Here is a 21,922-nt window from a genome sequence, read left to right as displayed (position 1 = left end):
ACCCAACTCGCTTTATTTGTTAATGAGACCCAGAAAATATTAGATACAGGCTCCCAGGTAGATGCTATTTTCCTTGACTTCCGGAAGGCGTTCGATACACTTCGCCTGATAAACAAAGTAAGAGCCTACTGAATATCAGACCGTCTGTGTGGCTGGATTGAAGAGTTTTTAGCAAACAGAACACAGCATGTTGTTCTGAATGTAGAGACGTCTACAAACGTTAAAGTAAACTCTGGCGTGCCACAGGAGAGTGTTATGGGACCATTGCTTTTCACAATATATATAAATGACCTAGTAGACAGTGTCGGAAGTTCCATTCGGCTTTTTGCGGATGATGCTGTGGTACACAGAGAAGTTGCAGCATTAGAAAATTGCAGCGAAATGCAGGAAGGTCTGCAGCGGATAGGCACTTGGTGCAGGGAGTGGCAACTGACCCTTAACATAGACAAATGTAATGTATTGCGAATACATAGAAAGAAGGATCCTTTATTGTATGATTATATGATAGCGGAACAAACACTGGTAGCAGTTACTTCTGTAAAATATCTGGGAGTATGCGTGCGGAAAGATTTGAAGTGGAATGATCATATAAAATTAATTGTTGGTAAGGCGGGTGTCAGGTTGAGATTCATTGGGAGTGTCCTTAGAAAATGTAGTCCATCAACAAAGGAGGTGACTTACAAAACACTCGTTCGACCCATACTTGAGTATTGCTCATCAGTGTGGGATCCGTACCAGGTCGGGTTGACAGAGGAGACAGAGAAGATCCAAAGAAGAGCGACGCGTTTCGTCACAGGGTTATTTGGTAAGCGTTATTGCGTTACGGAGATGTTTAGCAAACTCAAGTGGCAGACTCTGCAAGAGAGGCGTTCTGCAACTGGTGTAGCTTGCTGTCCAGGTTTCGAGAGGGTGCGTTTCTGGATGAGGTATGAAATATATTGCTTCCCCCTACTTATACCTCCCGAGGAGATCACGAATGTAAAATTAGTGAGATTCGAGCGCTCACGGAGGCTTTCCGGCAGTCGTTCTTCCCGCGAACCATATGCTGTAACAGGAAAGGGAGGTAATGACAGTGGCACGTAAAGTGCCCTCCGCCACACACCGTTGGGTGGCTTGCGGAGTATAAATGTAGATTTAGATGTGGAATAACGCTACCTCCTCCGACCTGGATCCTCAGCTTAGAGACGATCTGAAAAGGCAACCTTACGCCACTCAGTGGATGTCCAGCTACGATATTGGTGTGCAAATTCCAGCCTTCGTCGTCGGTGCACGAACCAGACGCCTGCTGCGGAGGCCCATAAGCAGCGACGTTCGCTGAGCGGTCGTTGAGGAGACGTGTTGGCAACACCTTGGTTCAAAAATGGTTCACCGAGCGAGGTGGCGCAGTGGTTAGCACACTGGACTCGCATTCGGGAGGACGACGGTTCAATCCCGCGTCCGGCCATCCTGATTTAGGTTTTCCGTGATTTCCCTAGATCACTCCAGGCAAATGCCGGCATGGTTCCTTTCAAAGGGCACGGCCGACTTCCTTCCCTATCCTTCCCTAATCCGAGCTTGTGCTCCGTCTCTAATGACCTCGTTGTCGACGGGACGTTAAACACCAATATCCTCCTCCTCCTCCTCCTCCAAAAATGGTTCAAATGGCTCTGGGCACTATGGGACTTAACATCTTAGGTCATCAGTCCCCTAGAACTTAGAACTGCTTAAACCTAACTAACCTACGGACATCACACACAGCCATGCCCGAGGCAGGATTCGAACCTGCGACCGTAGCAGTCCCGCGGTTCCAGACTGCAGCGCCTAGAACCGCATGGCCACCACGGCCGGCCACCTTGGTTCATCTGGACGGTCAGTTGCTCAACAGTTGCACATCTATTCGCCTGTACGCATCACCGAAGCCGCCGTTCACACCTGTAATCTATGGACCTTGGTGCACCACAATTGCCTCTGCGTCGATTTTCGATAGCGTCGTTGTGTCACCCACATATACTTTAATGACGGCGGAAAGCGATCACTTTACAAACTTAGCCGTTTCGGAAATACTTTCAGATCAGATGGATGATCAGTTAAGTCGTTCACTTTCCCCATTACGTCAACGACTGCACCGTTTTCCGCGTCTCCCCCACACGCTTTGCCTACTGTCACCCGCTAGGGCTGCCAGCTGTCGTCTGTGAATGGTTGTTGCACCTTGATGTTGCACAAAGGCAGTGGCCACATTAATGTGACTGGGTCCTGTATGCAGTGCTACGAATTTTTGCCAGTATAGACTCCGAAGGGATGGACCGGTCATTTTCTGCAGGAAGCGACGAAGAAAAATTTGGGGAATCCATTTCAGCACTGGTCTGTAAAATTGCACATCCGTCTTGACTGCAGGACAGATCCCAAACAACCGCTGCTCAAGGGACCGGTACTATGATCCGTGAAAAGCGGGACATCCAAAGCAGCCCAAATTACGCAATGACTGATAGGACCACGGTATTTCACGTCACGATCGCAACTTATAAATCTATGTTTTCTTAGAATCGTAGTCAACGACAACTAAAAATGCCCGAGGGATAAATAAAACGTTGGAAGTTGTCTTCACTGCAAGAATACGTTATGTAACAAACTGTCGAGCGTTGCAAACGTATTTGGGTCTGGTACATCTGGAAGGTGGTGGGAAGTGCTCTCTGAGTTTGTACCCCACGAACCAATCAGGATCCAGCCCGCCTCGTGCGAACTGTGGCGTGGTGGATTTGAAAGACACAGTAACTTGTCTATTCTACCCTAACCTGGTGGCGTCTGCTGCTTGCGTCGGTCGGTGAATGGGAGCGGTAAGATTTTCTTAAGAAGCTACATAGTTGAGCATATGTTAGTCATTCATGGTTATTATGTGGTTTACGCATACTTATTTTCTTCGTATCCATTGAGACAGTAGAAGTGGAGTACCTTCCATCACTGTAAAGTTTGTGTCACACATGGAGATGCTGTTTTTGTTCCTTTGTGGAGTACACTTCTACGCATGGTAGAGAATCTATTTGCTATTTATTCATCCGAAAGGTATAGCATTTATGTTCATCACACTGCATACCAATGAGAGTTATTCAGTGTTTCTAAGCGTGTATAGATTTTCTCTTGCTTGCAATACTCACTTGTTGAAACTTTTTGTGCATGTTGTAAGCATCAATGTTGTTTGTAGCATCCTGGCTGAACTACATTTTGGAAGTTGCCACATGCTGTTGTATTCGAATATTTTCTAAATTGATGTAATTTCCTCACCATCACTTTCCTAAATAGGCGAATTAACGTGCAGCTGCGCTTCGCAACAGGGCCGTTTCTACCATTAGGAAGGGCTAGACAATCGCCTAGGGTGGCAAAATTTTTGGGGCAGCAAAGAGTGGAAAAAATTAATTTCATATCAGACAGCGAAGAAACTGAGTACATGAGGAGGAAAAAATTAAAAAGGAGGAATTAAAACGGATGAAAAATTGAGGACAAAAAATAAGAATTTGAGGGCGCTTGTTGCCCTCAGTTATTTTTGACGGAATTGAGAACAAAGGCTGAAAGCTGACGGTTGTCCACGGAAAGTGAGGACATCTCGTCACCTTTGTTTAATGATTAAAAGTACAATAGTAGATTTGCATTGTAATGCTTTCGGATGTTGGCAGTGGTGGAATGGGATGGGTATATCTGTAAGACCGATGACAATGAAAAAGACGGTGCGTAATTTTTCATTTCTCACCTTCGGTGGCAAAACGCGTACCAAACCTGCTTCACAATTACCGCAGTACCGTTAGATACAGGGTAGCACTACTTTGCCTTCAGCAAAGATAATATTTTGTAAAATTTGTTTATGATTAATCTCGACTCTTGCACCAATCACGGTGAACATTACGCACCGTTATATTTACAAAACAGAAGGCGAGTGACAGAGTTTGACGCAGTTGGCAGTGTTGCTGTTCTTCGATCCATCGACTGTATTACTTCATAATTTGCGAGTTATGCCAACAGTGTGTGTATATCACGCCCACTGCACTGAATGGCGCTGAAAGCACCGCTGTTAACACAAAAATGGCTCTGAGCACTATGGGACTTAACTGCTGTGGTCATCAGTCCCCTAGAACTTAGAACTACTTAAACCTAACTAACCTAAGGACATCACACACTTCCATGCCCGAGGCAGGATTCGAACCTGCGACCGTAGCGGTCACGCGGTTTCAGACTGTAGCGCCTAGAACCGCACGGCCACTCTGGCCGGCGCTGTTAACACATTTTTCAGGTAAATTGAGGTGTTTACTTCTACTAATCCCTAGTTCATAATCTCTGAATATCCTCCTTAGATTGTAGTACTTTCAACATTGAAGCCCAGTCAGCAATCGTGATAATCTAAAATATAAAGAACTATTGGCCTCGGTTGCGATAGCGAAACCAACCTTCACCTAGGTTTCAGCCCAAGTAATTGAGCCTTCTTCAGAAGATAAAACTGATTATATAAGATGTCTACGAAGGCATGGTCCAGAAATAAAACTGAAACAGCCTGAATAGGCGTAGTCACATTTTAAAAATGCGGTACATAGGTACTATGTCACCACCAACACTTAAGGTTCACCGAGCGCCTCGTCTCCATGGACGCCGTGCGGTGGGCCTCGGGAGCTCACGTTAAACTAACAAGGGAACCTCCCCATCCCACGCCCCTCAGATTTAGTTATAAGTTGGCACAGTAGAAAACTGAACACAGATCAATCTAGAAAACAGGAAGAAGTTGTGTGGAACCATGAAGAAAAAAGCAAGATATAAAAACTGAGTAGCCCATGTGCGAGATATGCAACATCAAGGATAATGTGAGCTCAGGAGCGCCGTGGTCCCGTGGTTAGCGTGAACAGCTACGGAATGAGAGGTCCTTGGTTCAAGCCTTCCCTTGAGTACAAAGTCTATTTTTTTATTTTCAGCAATTTATTATCTGTCCGTCCGTCCGATGCGAGGTAACTGCGCCGTAGTATAAGGACGCTACACCTAAACAAACATCGAAACAAAACATATGTTTTGACAGAGCACAGGGAAAACTGAGCGACTGTGAAACTGTTCCACTCATTTGTTGCAGTTTATGTGACAAACTCTTATGTTTTCATCACTGTCTTGGAAGTGATTGTCACATCCATAAGAAAACCAAAATCGAGCGAGGTAGAAGAATCTTTTTACCCATTCGCCTAGTGTACAAGTTAGGTGGGTCGACGATATATTCCTGTCAAGTGACGCACATGCCGTTACCAGTGTCGTATAGAATATATCAGACGTGTTTTCCTGTGGAGGAATCGTTTGACCTATGACCTTGCGATCAAATGTTTTCGGTTCCCATTGGAGAGGCACGTCCTTTCGTCTACTAATCGCACGGTTTTGCGGTGCGGTCGCAAAACACAGACACTAAACTTACTACAGTGAATAGAGATGTCAATAAACGAACGGACAGATCATAACTTCGCGAAAATAATGAAGGTAAACTTTTCACTCTAGGGAAGACTTGAACCAAGGAGCTCTCGTTTCGCAGCTGCTCGCGCTAACCACGGGACCACGGCGCTGCTGAGCTCACATTATCCTTGATGTTGCATATCTTGCACATGGTCTACTCAGTTTGTATATTTTGCTTCTTTTTTTCATAGTTCCACACAACTTCTTCCTGTTTTCTAGCTTGATCTGTGTTCAGTTTTTCAAGGCCTATCCACTGTGCCAACTTATAACTAAATCTGAGGGGGGTGCGATGGGGAGGGTCCCTTGTAAGTAGACCCAGATGTCGCGCTGCATATCAGCATGGCGGGGAACATTGCGCATGTCTGTCTGAGACCATGACTGTCAAAGATAGTAGACTAACGCAGTCATATCTTAAAACAAATAACTAATAGAATGGTTGAAACTCTGAATCATAAAGCCTCTGCACCAGGTTTTGACTAAAATGTAACAAACTATGCATGGATTTATATGAGTGCGAACAAACTACCCCGGGTAACACTATTAGAATATATCGGCCCTTTCACAACGAATGCTTCATAACGCAACCATCGTTATTAATGAAATATGACATAAAACAGTGAAACTATGGAATGTAAGCTGGCCGTTGTGACCGAGCGGTTCTAGGCGTTTCAGTCCGGAACCGCACTGCTGCTACGGTCGCAGGTTCGAATCCTGCCTCGGGCATGGATGTTTGTGATGTCCTTAGGTTAGTTAGGTTTAACTAGTTCTAAGTTCTAGCGGACTAATGACCTCAGCAGTTGAGTCCCATGGTGCTCAGAGGCATTTGAACCATTTTTGTTATATGTAAACACCAAAATGCAATAATTTCGGATAACCTGTATACAGATGGTCAAGTAGGTGTTTTTATCAGTTGATGCTGGCACGCACTCAATGAAGAATATTATCTAGATTAATTTTTATCTTATTACTAAAAATAACGCGTGAGTGAACGAACAACGCCACTTCATCAGCATGTAATAGCAGTCAACCAGTATAGGGCAAATTGTGTTTTACGTGTAAAATATATGGCAATTGCGTGAACGGACGTGCAACGTCCTTCCATAGTCCTTATACTCCATCGACTGACAGAGGTCAATTTCACTACGCGCTACAAAAGAGAATTATCGCCTCTTATATTAAAGGCTATTGTTAAACAGATATGTTATGATAAATAGTGCTTGACCTGAGAAGACACCTTGGAATTTTTTTAAATTTTTTTTTATGGACTCTTGAGATGGGAAAAGGGCATGTTCTTCACAAGGAAGAATTAAAAAGAAGTAACAGATAGGTACTAGTATGCCCATGTGCATACCATAAATGAACAAGGATGAAGTCGTCTCAGGATTGCAGCTATAAATAAATGTAAAGGGAATTGCCCTAAAACGTCGAGACGGACAAGCTAAACGTCATCTTGTCACCTGAGAGTCCATTTCACTGTTCGTGGGCTAGTAACCACTGAAAGGTCTCTGTTGGATTCCTTTCATGTTAATTTCTTAAATCTGTTGTCATTTACGGCATAAATTCCTCCTCTAAATTTTCTGTGGTGTTTCTGACTATCTGGGAAGAGACTGAGCAGTGAAACGTGTTACTTTTACACACAAACAAGAACGATCTGTCACACTACTACACTTTAAAACACAGTTTATATGTAATTCATGTCACACAGTCTCATACGGAACCTACATCCACTTTCTTTTATATACTGTATATGATAAGATGCTGTCATTCCCCTTCCCTTCTGTGTGAAAGAATGAATGAGGAAACGTATTTCTAGTTGCATGCTTGAAGGTAGCAGACAAGCCTGTCTGCTAGAAAACAGTGGGACCAACGTCGGAACAGGTAGCTACGCTTTCTAAAAGCAGAGAGGTGTCTATTCTTAGTATGGTCGTGTCCGTCCCTTGTCATGTTGGTATAGGAAGCTGCCTCTCTGGCCACTTCCGTTTGTATTTGTCAGGCACCCTCAGGAAGGGACCACGTCAGTCTGTCCGCGGCGAGCGTCTGAAGTGGTGAGATCTCCGGCTAAGCGCGTGTCTGCTAAGTCCGTAGGACAATGGATTTCTTAAGTTCAGCCTAACTGAAAATTTAATCACCTTTATTTCAGGTTTAGCTCTAAAATATCTAATGTTATCTTAAATTGCAACGCAGTGTGATTCGAGTGTAAAGTTCAGAATATATTCCGGTAGTTGCTTTGTCACTACTTTGTGAGTAAAGTGGAACCACGTGTTGATCAGTAACTCTAACTAGCATCATCAATCTTAAATGCGAATGTGCGTGAAATTATAACGTCTCGTCTTGACAATATTTTTCAATATAGCAACTTTTCTTTATGTTCAACCCACGTGGGGTGTACTTTGTGAGACCAGTACGACGTGCTTATACAGTTGTTTGACCCATCAGGTTAATAGTAAGACAATAGTAACCAATTCGAGGTTTTTCTATTGTAAATTGCTTTTCGATCTAATTTATTTAAATTATCAAAATTATTGTGGAGTTACACTCTTTGTGTAAACTAAGTTGACCACGTGAAGCCTGTGGTGCAATCATCAAAGTAGCCCTCAGCTATTCTTTTCGGGAAGATTTCACAGAGAGTTAGTATGAATTTAGTATACCAGTGTGTGGTAATTACATGACGGACAGGATTGCGCTACGAAAGTAACTTCTTTGGGTGAAAATTGAATCGGTTGGTTGTGGTTAATTTCCTCTTGGATATGTTTCAACGTTCTTCGTGTCTTATTTTATGAATGCAGTGTTGTATGTAGTCTCCCAATCTTGGCACCCTATTTGATGTGTTCTGTAAGATTACAATCTCACATTTTTACAATCCTAAATAAGGCACCAGTTTAGTTATGAATCAAGTTTAATATGCTGAAATTTCAATGATCAATGTTAAAATAAATTTCCAAATATAAACTGATTTATTTCTTTTTATTTAAATTCTCTTTTTTTTATATAAATATCACCGGTTGTCGTATGACGATTAAAAGATTATAATTAATGTTAGTCTGGTTGGGAATTTGGTAAGCTAGACTGGATACCTGGTGAAACAGTTGCGCAGTAATGGAAGGTTAACTTCCCCAGACAGCTCACAGCTTTTAACCCGCTTTTATTGTCTATCAGCACCGCTTTCATAGCAAATTAAAGCAACAACGTTACACCACTTATGTAAATATGACTATTGTCTATGGGATAGATACGGGCATCTCAATTATTGAAACCATGTGTGCTACATTATGTAAGTACCGTTTGTGGAAAGACCACCTGATTGGAATCTTGTACCAGAATGTTACGTGGTCAAACGCACGCATGCTAGCTGCTACCTTAAGGGATGTATAAAATAAAGTACATCAAACACCGACCATCTGTGTCACACCGCCACCGAAATACTGCTCGGCTCCTACGAATCAACCATTATCTGGTCATGATATTCTAAATAATTGCATAAAACATTCAAAAAAATTCCTGTTTTTCAACTGAAGTTGATCATTAAGGAGGTTATCCTTATCAAATTGCAGATGTTTAAAAATCTCCTCCTCTTCCAAGATGTCTAATCTAGTACCTTTAATGTCATGATGAAGTAGCACTGTGCAGGTTAGGGGATTAGGTGCATGTGCCATTTGGATCAGGTGTTCGGCGGAGGAGGAACCTGGTGTGCCGTCACCGCCTCTGGTTGGAATGTGCGCCTTATATCTAGTAACAATAGCTCTGCCTGTTTGACCTACATAATAATTCTGGCAGTCCCCACAGGTGATTTTATAAACCCCAGAGCGAAATAGTTTGTCATGTGATGCTTGCAGTATATGGACCCAAGTTTTTTTTCAGATTATTTCTGGTTGAAAATGCTACCTTAAACCCATGATTCTTAAGCATTCGGCCGAATCTGTAAGAAACCCTGCCTATGAAGGGAAAAGATAAAATGGCAGCAGGTTCACTTTCTCCTCCATCATTTAATGTGAATGACGTATTATTTCTTTTATTTAGTTTCTTGTTGTACACTTGCCTCACCAAGTCAGCCCTGTAACCATTATTTCTAGCAATTTCCTGAAGCGTTACTAATTCAGCTTCTAAAGCATCTGGAGACAGGGAAATTGTCAGGGCACAATGTATACTGGAATGAAAAAAAGCTAACTTATGAGCTTGCGGATTGGCGGAATCGGCCTGTATGGTATTATCAGAGTATGTACTTTTACGAAAAATGCTGAACACAATGTGCTATCTACTATCGTGAAGGTACGATCTTAATAATTTAAAGATCTGTTAGAGGATTCATTTTCAAGTGTAAAATTAATCTTCTCATGGAGCTCGTTAAATGTTAGGAAAATTTTGTCTATGTCCTTTTGGTTACCGTCAATAATAAGTACATCGTCTACGTATCTTGCGTGAAAGGTTATATTATCCATGATGTCTACGTTACTGGCGAAAAAAACCACATTCTACGCCTATTCAGGTTGTTTTAGTTTTATTTCTAGACCGTGATTTCGTAGACATATTATAGAATCAGGTTTATCTTCTGAAGAGGGTTCAATTCCATGGGCTGAAACCTTGGTAAAGGTTGGCTTCATTACCGCAATCGAGGCTGATAGTTTCATATATACTTCTTACACTGCGTTACTTTATAAATTCATGGGTCTTAATCTTTTATATGAAGAGCATATGAAGGCATTTGAATGCAAGGCATAATTCGAACTTTGTGTTGTAGGTAATCCGTTTTCAAAACTAGACAGGGAGCTTACAACGTCTGTAGCTCCACATTCCAGGATACGACAAGTATGATGGTCTAGGAGAACTAGGCGGTGGCTAGGCCGCGCCGCGCTCTCGCAATGGCAGCTCTAGGGGCGGAGCGAACAGAGCGTCAGCGCCGGCAGCGTTTATTTTTATGGCGACTGCCATAGCTCGCTCTCACACACACACATTCACAGCCGCTAGCCACCAGGCGGTTACGCTACCGCCAGCGCAGCGTCCGCTTTCGGTCGTTTCCTGCAAAAGCGCGCAGTTTATTTGGCGCACTCACTCACTGATACCGCCTGACGCGAAATACAGTACCGTAGGACGACACTTATCTTTTTTAAAAATCAAATTTATTGGCTCTTTTCATGGTTCTCTCCATCTCCACGTCTTGTACTAATCTTTTGATAGAGTATGACCACCAAGAAATTTTTGTTTGTTTACGTTTATAAAATATGTTATGCATGGACCATAGAGTTCACAAATGTTATTAAGTACTTATAAGACTTTTTTGGATGATATAGGAAGGCGCAGCTTTCACATTTCTCTTGCGGCCTGCAAAGAGGTGCCTTGCTGTTTCGCATCGTCTTTTTTCGTTTAGTTTTCGCCATAACATCTATCTTACTAGCTCCTAAAGACCCATGAATACATTTAGGTATATTTAAATTAATACCTTTTAGACTTATTTATTTAACAACCCAAATATATCCCTCTGTATTTATTTGTTGGAATTATCAGCTCTGTTTGCGGCTGCTCGTGAAAGAAATGCAAAACTGCTGACGTGGAACCTGTCAGCCATTGGCATGATCCAAATACTGATTAGAAAATTATCAGAACTTTTATAACGGACTAATATACCCGCAGTGTCTCAGAAACGAAGTCCGATACTCAGTTAACAACACAGCAAAATACGATTAACCGATTGCATTATGCACTCGACTTTTCAAAAATGGCCCACGTCTGTGTGTGTTGTCCTTAGCGTAAGTTACTTTAAGTTGGGTTAAGTAGTGAAGAAGCATAAGCGTAGGGACCGATGATGGTTCAAATGGCTCTGAGCACTATGCGACTTCACTTTTGAGGTCATCAGTCGCCTAGAACTTAGAACTTATTAAACCTAACTAACCTAAGAACATCATACACATCGATGCCCGAGGCAGGATTTGAACCTGCGACCATAGCAGTCGCTCGGCTCCAGACTGTAGCGCCTAGAACCGCACGACCAGGGGACCGATGACCTCCGCAGTTTGGTCCCATAAGACCTTACCCCATTTTATTTCTCGCCAACGCCAGGCTGCAGTAATAGAAAATCATAAAAGGAATCAACAAGCACTGCTCGGCTAATTTGAGTTGAATTCCTGCTTGGAAGTGGTAGGTTGAAAATGGAATGGCTCTGAGCACTATGGGACTTAACATCTGAGGTCATCAATCCCCTAGAACTTAGAACTACTAAAACCTAACTAACCTAAGGACATCACACACATCCATGCCCGAGGCAGGATTCGAACCTGCGACCGTAGCGGTCGCGCGGCTCCAGACTGCAGCGCCTAGAACCGCTCGGCCACTTCGGCGGCGAAGTGGTAGGTGATTATGACTGTATTCTTTACAGTCTGTATCTTCCTTCCATCTTGTGAAGCAGGCATGGTAACGGTTACAACTCACCATTTCCACGTATGTATCGTACGTTCAACATCTTCGTTATGTTTCCCCAATTTCTAAATTTTGCCTGCAACTGCAACTAAGGCGTCTGACCGGAAGTGACGGGGTGGGTTCTCTTGAAGGTGTGCTGAGTGTGACGTCGTAATGTTGCTGCTAGAGGCGGCGTTTTGTAGACAGGTAACTGAGAAATCCACTACAGATAAATGCGCAGTAAACATGTAGTGATACTGATACGAATAGTTTGATCTGTCACCACAAAGCTGAACGTGAGACACTGATGATATGTTAGCTATTTATAGACATAAGTTTTTCAACTGTCAATGAGGTGAGCGAAGGAGATGACAGAGAAACACCGTTACGCACATTAGGCAATACATCGATCTTGGTCGCGTCTTGGAGCAAACGTTACACAGGGTGTGGCAGAAAGAATGCCTCATTTCAGCTGGCTACTGTGACTGCTGGTGCGCGCAGGTAGTGGGTGACATGCTAGCAGTATTGCAGGGGAGTGGGAAGTTCAGTTACGATGGAGAAACGGAGTGTGCAGAACCGCGTCAGTGTGGTAGAGCTTTATCTTGAAACTAAATCTACAGTAGCGACCCAACGAGGTTTCCGAAGATTAAACCATCGCAGACACGTCCTGAATAGCCATACCATACGGCATTGGATAGCTAAGACCGAAAGAATGGGTCGGTGCTTCATAGCAAGTCTCCTGGATGGCCCCGGAATTTCAGGACGCGGGAAACATCGACCTTGAACGGACATCAGTTCACCCGTTCTGAGGCTCCAGATTACTTCCTCTGGAAGGATCTGAAGTACAGAGTGCCCGAAAATCCCCCTGCAAACTTCTTGCCGTTGGAGGCTAGTATCTGCAGAGAAGTCGCCGGTATTTCTATTGCTTTATAGGAAAACACGTCGCCTAGCAACTTATAGCTCGTCTACATCTCTGCTCCCACAAAGGCGCTGCTCATTTGAGTGATGGCATCTATAATAACTGTGTTCTGCATCCCGCATGGAACACCAAAGACCTAGTAGCACGTCTGCATTTGTAAATCATGTAGATCTGTGATGATAAAGTTTTTTCTGGATCAGTATGTACAATGGCTGCTTATTGGTACAGGAAGTGAGGACCAGGCCGTGAAATTCAAACTCATCGAAGGAGGACAGCCACAAGCCTTATACAACATCGACATTATTAGGAAACTTACCATATAAAAATTCTTATGTACGGCTACTGGCCATTAAAATTGCTACACCGCGCAGATGACGTGCTAGAGGTGCGAAATTTAACCGACAGGAGAGGGATGCTGTAATATTCACAGAAGGTTGGCGCCGGTTGCGACACCTACAACGTGCTGACATGAGCTACGTTTCCATCCGATTTCTCATACACAAACAGCAGTTGACCGGCGTTGCCTGCTGAAACGTTGTTGTGATGCCTCGTGTAAGGAGGAGAAATGCATACCATCACGTTCCCGACTTTGATAAAGGTCGGATTGTAGCCTATCACGATTGCGGTTTATCGTATCGCGACAATGCTGCTCGCGTTGGTCGAAATCCAATGACTGTTAGCAAAATAAGGAATCGGTGTGTTCAGGAGGCTAATACGGAACGCCGTGCTGGATCCCAACGGCCTCGTATCACTAGCAGTCGAGATGACAGGAATCTTGTCCGCATGGCTGTAACGGATCGTGCAGCCACGTCTCGATCCCTGAGCCAACAGATGGGAACGTTTGCAAGACAACAACCATCTGCAGGAACAGTTCGACGACGTGTGCAGCACCATGGACTATCAGCTTGGAGACCGTGGCTGCGGCTACCCTTGACGCTGCATCACAGACAGGAGCGCCTGCGATGGTGTACTCAACGACGAACCTGGGTGCACGAATGACAAAACGTCATTTTTTCGGATGGATCCAGGTTCTGTTTACAGCATCATGATGGTCGCATCCGTGTTTGGCGACATCGCGGTGAACTCACATTGGAAGCGTGTGTTCGTCATCACCATACTGGCGTATCACCCGGCGTGATGGTATGGGGTGCCATTGGTTACACGTCTCGATCACCTGTTGTTCGCACTGACGGCACCTTGAACAGTGGACGTTACATTTAAGATGTGTTGCGACCCATGGATCTACCCTTCATTCGATCCCTGCGAAACCCTACATTTCAGCAGGATAATGCACGACCGCATGTTGCAGGTCCTTTACGGGCCTTTCTGGATACAGAAAATGTTCTACTGCTGCCCTGGTCAGCACATTCTCCAGATCTCTCACCAATTGAAAACATCTGGTCAATGGTGTCCGAGCAACTGGCTCGTCACAATACGCCAGTCACTACTCTTGATGAACTGTGGTATCGTGTTGAAGCTGCATGGGCAGCTGTACCTGTACACGCCATCCAAGCTCTGTTCGACTCAATGCCCAGGCGTATCAAGGCCGTTATTACGGCCGGAGGTGGTTGTTCTGGATACTGATTTCTCAGGATCTATGCACCCAAATTTCGTGAAAATGTAATCACATGTCAGTTCTAGTATAATATATTTGTCCAATGAATACTAGTTTATCATCTGCATTTCTTCTTGGTGTAGCAATTTTAATGGACAGTAGAGAAGTTCCTGTGGGACGTTCGTATCTACAGGACCAGTTCGGTTGCCAGTGCGGTAGGTTCTCTCAAACCAACCGTCGAATACATGTCAACGGTTCTCAGTTGAAACAATAGATCACTTGTAGATGGGCAGCGTTAGAGGGCAGACGCGTCGTGCGGTCGTATCTGTGAAGGTTGGGCCTCTGCTTCCGATGGCGGGTCTACGCGCCGTTGAGACCACTGCAGCCGCAACAAGGCACATTTCAGCATGAAGGTACGCGCTCTGTGCGTAGGAAAACCCTAGCAGAATTGTTCCTCCGATTTCCCACACTCTGAACTCAATTCTGTACGTTCTTCTTACCATTGTCTGGGCAGTCAAGGTCGTTAAGAACAAACCGTTTCTACGGGGATTCCTGCGTTTATAAATTCTTTTGCATGGCCAGCCCGAATAACTGTGAGCAGCCATCGCAGCCGTCTAGCAACACCGGAGTCGATACAAGGTTACGCTGTTATTGTCCGACTCATCAAGTACGATCGAACGATTCTCTTTCATCCACAGCATTTATATTTCGACTAATTTTCACCGTTACTCTTTCGGAGGATTCGTTGAGATACGTTAATCCGGGAGTCATACTTTACTTAATTATTTCAGCTAGTCATACACGCGCAGTCGATGACAAGCGTAAGTAACTGATCTCTGCCAGAAGCCGACGGGTTGTACTACCACAAACACGGCAGGGCTTCGCTAGTTATCTGAGCTTCGGCGTGGGATTATAATCATAGGCAAACGCATATATCATAGCATATCGCAGAGTACGCAAGCCGGCCGTTGTGGCCGTGCGGTTCTAGGCGCTTCAGTCTGGAATCGCGCAACCGCTACGGTCGCAGGTTCGAATTATGCCTCGGGCATGGATGTGTTTGATGTCCTTAGGTTAGTTAGGTTTAATTACTTCTAAGTTCTAGTGGACTGATGACCTCAGATGTTAACTGCCATAGTGCTCAGAGCCATTTGAACCATTTTAGATTACAAAAAAAAAAAAAAAAAATGGTTCAAATGGCTCTGAGTACTACGGGACTTAACATCTGTGGTCATCAGTCTCCTAGGACTTAGAACTATTTAAACCTAACTAACTTAAGGACATCACACACGTCCATGCCCGAGGCAGGATTCGAACCTGCGACCGTAGCAGTCACGCGGTTTTAGATTACACAAGAATTCTTATATCCGAGATCAACAGTGTTTACGGTGTATGTGCAATATCGCCGGGATCTTCTCACGAAGACCGACAGCCACACAGGACGACCACAATATTTGCATAGCAGACGTACCTCGCCTCCGCCGATCAGCGGTCTACTTTGAGCCAGAAAGCCCTCAGTTTGAATATGGCTTATCAGTAGCATATTTGTGCCGTTACTATGTGGATACAGATGCACAGTACAGGCGTAATAGCCAACGAACAACATTACATCCACTGGCTTCTTACATCTTTTCGCGTATTTGTTCCCCACTATTCCTGAATGGATTGGCAGGTAATTCAGTATCAGATACGTTGCTGTCAGTTCAGGTTACAGGCAATGCATAAAATCTTTAACGACCTTTTCATTCATTTAAAACCTTCCTAGACTTCATCTGAACCCTAAGGAATTCCATTAAAGTTGGACAATAATTCGGTCTTTGAATGAAAGAACCAAAATATTGTATTTTATTTATTTATTTATTTATTCGTGTCTAACGCGTTGCACACAAAATGGACAAAAAACAAACTAAATATATAAAATTAATACATACAGAAGCAACATAGACTATGAGGCAATTAGAACTGTATGATAACTGTTATACATAAAACGGATTAAAAACTTCAAATACAATGACACCAAAAATTAGTGATCTCGTCGATATTATCCCTGGCCCACAATAGGTCCTCCAGTGTGTAGGAAACTGGGCACTGAGAACAGTTGCACAAGTGCTTGGTGGTTTGTTCGACTCCACACTCGCATAACGTTGATAAGGCCCCAAGATAGTTCCATTTGGCCACAGTATCTTTTGTTCTTCCCACCCTCCTCTTAGGGACTTCCACGTCTTCCATTGCAGATTTCCGCCTGGGAGAGGGCCTCCGAAGGTGATGCCCATGATGCGATATCAGCGTTTCTGCTTGTCTACGGGTTTTGTCGTGCCACTGATGGTGAAAGCTCTACCTGGATTTCAGCCTGCTTACGGAAGCTGGCGTCCATGCAACGGGTGAGCAGCGTTTAGTTTCACTTTGCGTCTCTTCGTGTTCGTGGCAACTTCCTGTCTTATATCTGGTGGGGCAATCCCCACCAGGTTGTTGAGTTTGTAGGTAGGCGTTACTCTGCAGCATCTTGAAATTATTCTACATGTCTAGTTGAGGGCAACATCCACATGCCTGGCATGACCACACATGAACAGAACTGTACCAGTCCGCAGCTCATGGTCTCGCGGTCGCGTTCTTGCTTCCCGAGCACGGTATCACGGGTTCGATTTCCGGCGGTGTCAGGGATTTTCACCCGCCTCGAGATGACTGGGTGTTTGTGTTGTCCTCATCATTTCATTTCATCATCATCATTTCGTCACCATTCATGAAAGTGGTGAGACTGGGCTGAGAAAAGGTTGGGAATTTGTACGAGCGCTGATAACCGCGCAGTTGAGCGCCCTACAAACCAAACATCGTCATCAGCATCATCAAAACTGTACCAAACGGGCAGGCGTATACAGCGGCAGAGTAAAAATAAACCAAGTGCCGAGTTTTGGGTACTGTCGGCTGGGCGCCCCATCCGCTACTTGTGAGCTTTCTGATGCTGCTATTACGGGCATATACTTTTTGTTGCACGTTTAGGCAGTGCTTCCTAACGTCAGCGCACGGTCCACCGTGATCACCAGATATTTTGGTTTATGGCAGTGCTCCAGTTCCATGCCATCCCATACAACTTTCAATTTTCTGTTGGCCTCTGTGTTTCGTAGATGAAAAGCGCATACTCGAATTTTAGCCGGACTGATAAGTTACTGCTTCCTATTGTTTCTTGAATAATAAGAAACACCATTACACTCTATACAACTTTTTATGTTCACGTCTTTGTATCAGGTAGAATAGTGGGAACCATAAACTATATAAGTGAGTTACGACAGTGAACATGTGTGCCTGGCCCTGACTCAAACCTACATTTTCTGCTTTACGCTGGGCCGTCGCCAGAACTGCCTTGGCTATCCGAGCGCTGATCACGACCAGACCCACACTTCCATATGTCGTCGTACCTCCGTCACAACCTGTACTCATACACGCATTAACTAAACCCCGTACTGAAGCGGACTTTTAATCGAAATTCACTGCTCGGTGGCGGCGGATAAATATGATACTGCAGTGCCTCTGTTGTTAAGAAGAACTATGGAATGTTTCTTCGAAGTTTGCATGAAGGTAGCATATACGAACATCTCTTAAAAGCGCTATTATAAATTTCTATTCGTTTCAAATTACAGAAAAATGGCGGTAAATAACTGCACAACAGAATAAATATATAATAGGAATGTTCTCAATGTTCACAATACTTAAATTGACTCGTTCTGATTGTTGTTTAGCTTGCTGCCCTTTGTGCTGAAGTAATTATACTCTGAACAGGGTAGGTGACATATTCAGCATTACGTCTGTAGTATGTTTCAGATTGTAGCTACTGTTATTAAAATACGAACGGTCGATAGTATTTATATTGTGCTGTACTGGTATCCTCAACAGAAGTGAGGAAGCTTTACAGGACTTGTCGAATAGAATGGACAGTCTTAATGAGTTCAGAATATGGATTGAGAGTAAACCGGAGAAAGATGAAAGTAATGAGGATTTGTAGAAATGATATTAGATGAAATAAACATCAAAATTTGGGACCACAAAGTACACGAAGCTGAGAAATTCCCGTATCTCGGAAAGAATGTACGGAGGACCAAGAAGCGACGCATAAAAAGCAGACTAGCATCGACGTATTTCAGACGTGGTGCTATAGAAGAATGTTGGAAATTAGGTGCACTGGTAAGGCAAGAAACGAGGACGTTCTCCACAGAATCTCGGGGAAAGGAATATATGGGAAACGGGAGCAAGAAGAAGGGACAGGATGATAGGGTATCTGTTAAGATGTCAGGGAATAACTTCCACGATACTGAGGGGAGCTAGCTGTAGAAGGTAAAAACTACAGGAGTAGACAGAGACAAAAATATAACCAACAAATAATTGAGGATGTAGCTTTCAAGTGCTATTCTGAGATGAAGAGGTCGGCACATCCGAAGGATTTGTTGTGGATCGCAACAAACCAGTGAGATTAAATAAAACAACTAGTTTACTGGTCCGCAGGTCGTGGCCGTGCGGTAGCGTTCTCGCTTCCCGCGCCCGGGTTCCCGGGTTCGATTCCCGGCGGGGTCAGGGATTTTCTCTGCCTCGTGATGACTGGGTGTTGTGTGCTGTCCTTAGGTTAGTTGGGTTTAAGTAGTTCTAAGTTCTAGGGGACTGATGACCATAGATGGTAAGTCCCATAGTGCTCAGAGCCAACTAGTTTACTGTTACCTGTCAATGTTTATTTAATTCCACTACGCGTTTCGAACGTTTAAACATGGATCATCAGGTGGATTTACATTTGTTAGTATGACGTGTGTGTGTGTGTGTGTGTGTGTGTGTGTGTGTGTGTGTGTGTGTGTGTGACGATTTTTTGGAGAAAGTTGTGGCACTGTCTACTGGAGAAGCAAAACACTATTCCAGAACATGGTTTTAGGTTTCTTTTGACAAAAAACTAAACGTATATCTAACGGTAAAAATAATATAAGAGTACCTCCAATGGTCACAGGTTCCTTTCAGTGTCGTAACACATCATCATATGTATACTCTCATATTTTGTAAACAAATATGGCGTCTGGGAATTGTTTGGTGCAAGGATCATGCAGCAAAAGAGAAATGTTATCTCAAAGACAAGGATCATGCAGCAAAAGAGAAATGTTATCTCAAAGAACAAAGAATATGCATCGTTCCAACATTATTACAGAATAAATTTTAAAGGATTTTGGAGATTTTTTGAGATGTCGAATACATGCGTTGGAATAAATATTTCAAACGGTATATAAATCCGATTTTGACAAGTTAATGCAATCAGGTGACATGTTACAAACCTTAAGTACAATACTCATATTGGCTACAATGGTAAAATTATACACAAATAACATTTTTGCTTGGGATTCACAGATACATATGAAAGGCTGGAAGCAGAGGGAGAGGCAGACAAAGAGTAAGTGAGACAGAGAGAGGGTGGAAAGAGTGATTGAATGGCAGACACTCAATAGTGGCAAAGCAATCACATCATAAAAAGCAAAAAAGAAATCATCATCTTCCATACAATTCCCTTTCTAGGTAACGTTTCATATCAGATTGCCAATGTCTTCTAACATTGGACAGAAGTTACCCCATAGCATCAGCACACGAAACCCACTTGATCATACAGTTGTGTACAAAATTGAATGGTTGGACTGTGACTGCTTCTACATATGCCAGAGAGGCAGATCATTTCAGATTAGATTAAAAGAACACACGGCAGCATTAAAAACAGAAAAAGAAATACCACATTTCAGCAATAGCCACCCAGCTTCATGAAACAAAACATCATGTTAACAACACAAGTATCAAAACCCTACACACCCACTCCAAAGGCAAAAGGTAGACATCCTTGAAAAATACACACACACACACACACACACACACACACACACACACACACACACACACTTAATATTTACCATAAACATTTGGTTATGTTACCATGACATCCCCCAAATGCAGAAGGGGTTGACCTCATTTACACATATATCATCATTCCAACAGCTTGTATCCCCTGTCAGCTTGAAACTGTATGTACATCAACTACTGGCACAAATTGTACATCCATCTGAATATTTTGAAGCATTAACCAACGTGTTGCTCCGACCTTCAGGCAATTATTACACGTAACAAATATAACCTTGAAAACCCCCTACTCTGTGAAGTTTGCTCTCATCCAATCACTCCTTCCACCCTCTCTCTGTTCCACTTTTTCCTCCTCTTCCTCTCCCTCTGCTTCGAGCCTTTCATGTCTGTCTGTGAAATCCAAGTTAAAATTATTTGTGTATAATTTTACCATTGTAGCCAATATGATTATTACACTTAAAATTTGTAACATGTCACCTCATTGTATTAACTTCTCAAAATCGGAATTATACCACCACAAATATTTATTCCAACGGATGTATTGGACACCTCTAAACAAAGACCTCCAAAATCCTTTAAAATTTATTCTGTAATAATGTTGTAACGATCCATATTCTTCGTTCTTTGGGATAACGTTTCTCTTCTGCTATATGATCCTTGTATCAAATTGTTTCCAAACCCCATACTTGTTTACAAAATACGACAGTATACATATGATGTGTTACGACAGTGAAAGGAACTTGTGACCATTGGAGGTACTCTATTTTACTTATTTTATTTTTACCGTTAGATATACGTTTAGTATTAGCCAAAAGAAACCCAAAACCATGTTCTGAAATAGTATTTCGTTTCTCCACTAGACAGTGCCACCAGTTCCTCCAAAAAATCGTAACACAACACACAAGCACAAGCACAAGCGCAAGCGCGCGCGCACGCGCGCGCGCGCGCGTACGCACGCACGCACACGCACACGCACACGCACACGCACACGCACACTAACAAATGTAAATCCACCTGATGGTGGAGGTTTAAACGTTTGAAACGCATCGTGAAGATAAATAAACAGTGACTGGTAACAGTAAAGTAGTTGTTTCATGTAATGTCAATAACAGTCACGGTAAAGGCTAACCTATAATGTTCACATTCAAAACTAATCAGATGTTAGCAAGAGCCATGGCGTTGCCTTTAAGTTGCTTAGTTCCTTAAGTAGTTGCTTACAACGACTTAAGGGAAAATTGTGCAAGTGGAGTATTATATGTCTAAGTGAGTAATTAGTCCAGAATACACGAAGTAAACAAACCACTACATTCTAAGTATTAGAAGCAGAGTTTCGCAGAATTATACTCGGTCGCGGAGCTTGCCGCCGGGGACAATTATGGGAGTGATGGAGTGAGCAGGGCGCCTGCAGGCGAAGTGTACGACGAGTGCTGCTCGGCCGTATTTCTCCGGCGCCAGCCGCCTCCGTCGCGCCCGCCGGAACTGGGTCGCAACGCGCCGCGCCTCTCTGGTATCGGGCAGATCTGCAAAGTGGAGGGCGGGCAGCACGTGCCGTGTGTCGCCTGCAGGACTTGCCGCCTACACTGTGTTCATCATAAGAATAAACCTGATACACACATTACACCGTGTATTCTTCCACGTGAATTTGGATCTCATTGGATTTCGTTTCAGGTGGCTGGTAGGTTGATTCGGGGGAAGGGACCAAACAGCGAGGTCATCGGTCCCATCGGATTAGGGAAGGATGGGGAACGAAG

This window comes from Schistocerca piceifrons, chromosome 1 (assembly GCF_021461385.2).
Source record: "Schistocerca piceifrons isolate TAMUIC-IGC-003096 chromosome 1, iqSchPice1.1, whole genome shotgun sequence".
In the NCBI taxonomy this organism is placed as follows: Eukaryota; Metazoa; Arthropoda; class Insecta; order Orthoptera; family Acrididae; genus Schistocerca; species Schistocerca piceifrons.
This window is presented reverse-complemented; position numbering follows the sequence as displayed.